The sequence below is a fragment of the Salmo salar genome, chromosome 27 (assembly GCF_965601325.2).
Source record: "Salmo salar chromosome 27, fSalSal1, whole genome shotgun sequence".
In the NCBI taxonomy this organism is placed as follows: domain Eukaryota; kingdom Metazoa; phylum Chordata; class Actinopteri; order Salmoniformes; family Salmonidae; genus Salmo; species Salmo salar.
In genome coordinates, this window is record NC_138317.1 from 32,157,346 (window position 1) to 32,163,345 (window position 6,000).

Below are 6,000 nucleotides of genomic sequence, written 5' to 3' on the forward strand. Positions count from 1 at the left end.
TCTGACAATTCATCTTGATGGTTGTACAGTCGTCTCAAATAAAACTGTGAAGGACCTTGGCGTTACGCTGGACCCTGATCTCTCTTTTGACGAACATATCAAGACTGTTTCAAGGACATCTTTTTTTAATCTATGTAACATTGCAAAAATCTGAAACCTTCTGTCCAAAAATGATGCAAAAAAATGTAGCCATGCTTTGTCACTTCTAGATTAGACTACTGCAATGCTCTACTTTCCGGCTACCCGGATAAAGCACTAAATAAACTTCAGTTAGTGCTAAATACGGCTGCTAGAATCCTGACTAGAACCCAAAAATTTGATCATATTACTCCAGTGCTAGCCTCTCTACACTGGCTTGCGGTCAAGGCTAGGGCTGATTTCAAGGTTTGACTGCTAACCTACAAAGCATTACATGGGCTTGCTCCTACCTATCTTTCCGATTTGGTCCTGCCGTACATACCTACAGTACACGTACGCTACGGCCACAAGACCCAGGCCTCCTTATTGTCCCTAGAATTTCTAAGCAAACAGCTCGAGGCAGAGCTTTCTCCTATAGAGCTCCATTTTTATGGAAAGGTCTGCCTACCCATGTGAGAGACGCAGACTCTGTCTCGACCTTTACGTCTTTATTGAAGACTCATCTCTTCAGTGGGTCCTATGATTGAGTGTAGTCTGGCCCAGGAGTGTGAAGGTGAATGGAAAGGCACTGGAGCGACGAACCGCCCTTGCTGTCTCTGCCTGGCCGGTTCCCCTCTCTCCACTGTGATTCTCTGCCTCTAAACCCTATTACGGCTGAGTCACTGGCTTACTGGTGCTCTTCCATGCCGTCCCTAGAAGGGATGTGTCACTTGAGTGGGTTGAGTCACTAACGTGATCTTCCTGCCTGGGTTGCCGCCCCCCTCGGGTTCTTGCCGTGGGGGAGATCTTTGTGGGCTATACTCGGCCTTGTCTCAGGGTAGTAAGTTGGTGGTTTGAAGATATCCCTCTAGTGGTGAGGGGGCTGTGCTTTGGCAAAGTTGCCTGACCTGTTGCACCCTCTACAACCACTGTGATTATTATTATTTGACCCTGCTGGTCATCTATGAACGTTTGAACATCTTGGCCATGTTCTGTTATAATCTCCACCCAGCACACCCAGAAGAGGACTGGCCACCCCTCATAGCCTGGTTCCTCTCTAGGTTTCTTCCTAGGTTCCTGCCTTTCTTGGGAGTTTTTCCTAGCCACCGTGCTTCTACATCTGCATTCAAATCAAATCAAATGTATTTATATAGCCCTTCTTACATCAGCTGATATCTCAAAGTGCTGTACAGAAACCCAGCCTAAAACCCTAAACAGCAAGCATGTAAAAAGGGCTTTATAAATACATTTGATTTGATTTGATGGTGGTTGGGGATGGTGGTGGTGATGGTTGATGATGGTGTTGATGGTACTGGTGATGGTGTTTATGGCAGTTGGTGGTTGGTGATGGTATTGATGGTAGTTGGTGATGGTATTGTTGGGGGTGGTGTTGTTGATGGTAGTCAGTGTTGGTGTTGATGGTTGTTGATGATGGTGTTGATGGTAGTTGGTGATGGTGTGGATGGTACTGGTGTTGATGGTACTGGTATTGATGGTCGTTGGTGATGGTGTTGATGGTAGTTGTTGATGGTGGTTGGTGATGTTGTTGATGATAGTGGTGATGGTGTTGATGGTAGTTGGTGATGGTGTTGATGGTAGTTGGTGATGGTGTTGATGGTAGTTGGTGATGGTGTTGATGGTGGTTGGTGATGGTGTTGATGGTAGTGGTGATGGTGTTGATGGTAGTGGTGATGGTGTTGATGGTGGTTGGTGATGGTGGTTGATAATGGTGTGTGTGTGTGCACCAGCTAAAGGCACAGTTATGCAGTAAACTCCACAGTAAAGACACACCCACCATCACCAACCACTATCAACACCATCATCAACACCATCATCAACCACCATCACCAACCACACCATCACCAACAACACCATCACCACCATCATCAACCACCATCACCAACTACCATCAATACCATCACCAACCACTATCACCAACCACCATCAACACCATCATCAACCACCATCACCAACTACCATCAATACCATCATCAACCACCATCACCAATAAACATCAACACCATCGTCAACCACCATCACCAATAAACATCATCACCATCACCAACTACCATCAATACCATCACCAACCACCATCACCAATAAACATCAACACCATCGTCAACCACCATCAATACCATCACCAATAAACATCATCACCATCACCATCACCAACCACCATCAAAACCATCCCCAACTACACACACACAAGCACACACAGACAAACCATCAGCCCCATCACCATCACCACTACCATCAACACCATCACCACCACCATCAACAAATCACAGGTCAACTCTATGTACTGTAAATGGACATGTGACCAGAATGACCGAATCAAAGGGCAAATTATATCACATGTTTTCCCTACATGATCTGTTAGAAACATTCACATACAGTGGAGGAAAAAGTATTTGATCCCCTGCTGATTTTGTACGTTTGCCCACTTACAAAGAAATGATCAGTCTATCATTTTAATTGTAGGTTTATTTGAACAGTGAGAGACAGAATAACAACAAAAAAATCCAGAAAAACGCATGTCAAAAATGTTATAAAATGATTTGCATTTTAATGAGGGAAATAAGTATTTGACCCCTCTGCAAAACATGACTTAGTACTTGGTGGCAAAACCCTTGTTGGCAATCACAGAGGTCAGATGTTTCTTGTAGTTGGCCACCAGGTTTGCACACATCTCAGGAGGGATTTGTCCCGCTCCTCTTTGCAGATCTTCTCCATGTCATTAAGGTTTCGAGGCTGATGTTTGGCAACTCGAACCTTCAGCTCCCTCCACAGATTTTCTATGGGATTAAGGTCTGGAGACTGGCTAGGCCACTCCAGGACCTTTATGTGCTTCCTCTTGAGCCACTCCTTTGTTGCCTTGGCCGTGTGTTTTGGGTCATTGTCATGCTGGAATACCCATCCACGACCCATTTTCAATGCCCTGGCTGAGGGAAGGAGGTTCTCACCCAAGATTTGACAGAACATGGCCCCGTCAAATGATGCGGTGAAGTTGTCCTGTCCCCTTAGCAGAAAAACACCCCCAAAGCATAATGTTTCCACCTCCATGTTTGATGGTGGAGATGGTGTTCTTGGGGTCATAGGCAGCATTCCTCCTCCTCCAAACACGGCGAGTTGAGTTGATGCCAAAGAGCTCCATTTTGGTCTCATCTGACCACAACACTTTCACCAGTTGTCCTCTAACTCATTCAGATGTTCATTGGCAAACTTCAGACGGGCATGTATATGTATTCTTGAGCAGGGGGACCTTGCGGGCGCTGCAGGATTTCAGTCCTTCACGGTGTAGTGTGTTACCAATTGTTTTCTTGGTGACTATGGTCCCAGCTGCCTTGAGATCATTGGCAAGATCCTCCCATGTAGTTCTGGGCTGATTCCTCACCATTCTCATGATCATTGCAACCACACGAGGTGAGATCTTGCATAGAGCCCCAGGCCGAGGGAGATTGACAGTTCTTTTGTGTTTCTTCCATTTGCGATTAATTGCAACAAATGTTGTCATCTTCTCACCAAGCTGCTTGGCGATGGTCTTGTAGCCCATTCCAGCCTTGTGTAGGTCTACAATCTTGTCCGTGACATCCTTGGAGAGCTCTTTGGTCTTGGCCATGGTGGAGAGTTTGGAATTTGATTGATTGATTGCTTCTGTGGACATGTGTCTTTTATACAGGTAACAAGCTGCGGTTAGGAGCACTCCCTTTAAGAGTGTGCTCTAATCTCAGCTCGTTACCTGTATAAAGACACCTGGGAGCCAGAAATCTTTCTGATTGAGAGGGGGTCAAATACTTATTTCCCTCATTAAAATGCAAATCAATTTATAATATTTTCGACATGCGTTTTTCTGGATATTTTTGTTGTTATTCTGTCTCTCACTGTTCAAATAAACCTACCATTAAAATTATAGACTGATCCTTTCTTTATCAGTGGGCAAACGTACAAAATCAGCAGGGGATCAAATACTTTTTTCCCCCACTGTACATATGCTTTGGGAAGACAATGACCAACTCTGAGAGGAGAAGAGGCGGTCTGAGGCAAAAGGCAAAAAAATATAGATATTTTAAATGAAAACGGCCTGTATGGTGCAAATACAGCAAATACTGTCCATTATTGATTAAGCCAAGTAAACCTAATGATCAGTAAACCTATCGATCAGTATACCTAATGATCAGTTAACCTAATGGTCAGTAAACCTATTGATCAGTAAACCTATCGTTCAGCAAACCTATCGTTCAGCAAACCTAATGATCAGCAAACCTAATGATCAGCAAACCTAATGATCAGCAAACCTAATGATCAGCAAACCTAATGATCAGCAAACCTAATGATCAGCAAACCTATCGATCAGCAAACCTATCGATCAGCAAACCTAATGATCAGCAAACGTAATGATCAGCATACCTAATGGTCAGTAAACCTATTGATCAATAAACCTAATGATCAGTAAACCTAATGATCAGTAAACCTAATAATCAGTAAACCTATTGATTAGTAAATATATGTCCTCTGAGGTCTTACTTGCTAATCAAACTTTCCATTTGTAGACGTCTTGTGTATCTAATCCCTGTGAATATGACATGGTCTGCTGGGTCCAGTCTGGTTCCAGTCTGGCATGGGAGCACCTCAGACATACAGAATGGCACAGTGCTGCAGTACTGTAGACAGCTGTAGCCTTGCTGCTGTCCCCCCCTCAGCACAAAAAAAAATGAAACGATGCCTCTACATATGCAAGCCATCAAAGCCACTGCGCACGGAGACGCAGTCCAAAGACAAAGTTAACAGTAATCATAGTATGTAGGATACATAACAATCTGTACACGACACTTTCATGGCACATATTCAAATCTCATATGTTAGTATTATATGTGGGTTACATTACTGTTGTCATGTCCGTCTGACCAATCCACACCATGAAACAAACTATCCACAGAATAGGATCAGGAAATCTGTACATAACTGAACCAAAATGCTTGTTACAGATACACTATCATAAAACTAGCCTAGCAAGGAAATCCAACTAGTTTGTAAACATACCATTTATTTAGTGGTTTAACATCAAAAGTACTTCCAAACAGCCATCCAAGCCAAGTGTAAATTTGTCCAAAACAATAGATTATGACCTGAAACCTGCACCTGCCTGATCTGGCACAGAACGAGAGAGAGGATCAGAGGGAGTTATAAAAGAGCTACGTAACAGGGGAAGGAGTTCAATTAAAGGGATTCTTACCTTCTACGTGTGTTCTGTGAAATATCTCTCCCTCTTGTTGTTTGTAATCCAATGGAAAAACACAGTCCTGTGAAAGCTGATATTCTTTCCTGCTGCTCTCTCCTCTCAGTAACTCATTCACCAGGTAGAGAAAGTCTGTGCCCTCTTTCTCTCACTCTCTCTCGCTCTTCTTTCACAATGGCACTACATAGTCAGCCTAAGCCACTGAGTTCTATATACAGCCACTGAGAAAGAACAAGCCACTCTTCCCCTCCCCCTTCACCCCTCTCTCACTCTCTCCACCCCACCCCCTTCACACTCACTCTCTCTCTCTCCCACTATCTCTCTCTCTCTCTCTCTCTCTCTCTCTCTCTCTCTCTCTCTCTGCCCTATCACCATAGTATGTGCTTTATCTCTCTCTCTCTCTTTCTCTCTCTCTGCCCTATCACCCTGTCTCCTCAGTATATATCAATTAAATTGGCTTTATTGGCATGGGAATCATGTTTACTTTGCCAAACCAAGTGGAATAGATAATAAACACAAGTGAAATGAACAGTAAACATTACACTCACAAAAGTTTCAAAAGAATAGAGACTCAAAACACCATTATTGTGTAGTAAAACCATGAATGTAGTGCGCCAAAGCTGAGATATAGAGTTTAGACGGTGTTC

General features: G+C 43.6%; 1 protein-coding gene across 2 annotated transcripts in view; it reads right to left on the minus strand.

Annotated features, from left to right (window-relative positions):
• The window catches only part of tinagl1 (tubulointerstitial nephritis antigen-like 1), a 63,057-nt gene extending 57,445 nt beyond the window's left edge, over nt 1-5,612 (minus strand). The window contains exon 1 of one of the 2 annotated variants that reach the window (XM_014178417.3): nt 5,351-5,612. The gene's annotated coding sequence lies outside the window, so the exon portion shown is untranslated. Of the gene's footprint in view, nt 1-5,157; nt 5,289-5,350 lie in introns of those variants that run through there. The other variant, XM_014178418.3, reaches the window with a different exon arrangement.
• Nucleotides 5,613-6,000: the final 388 nt, after the last annotated feature.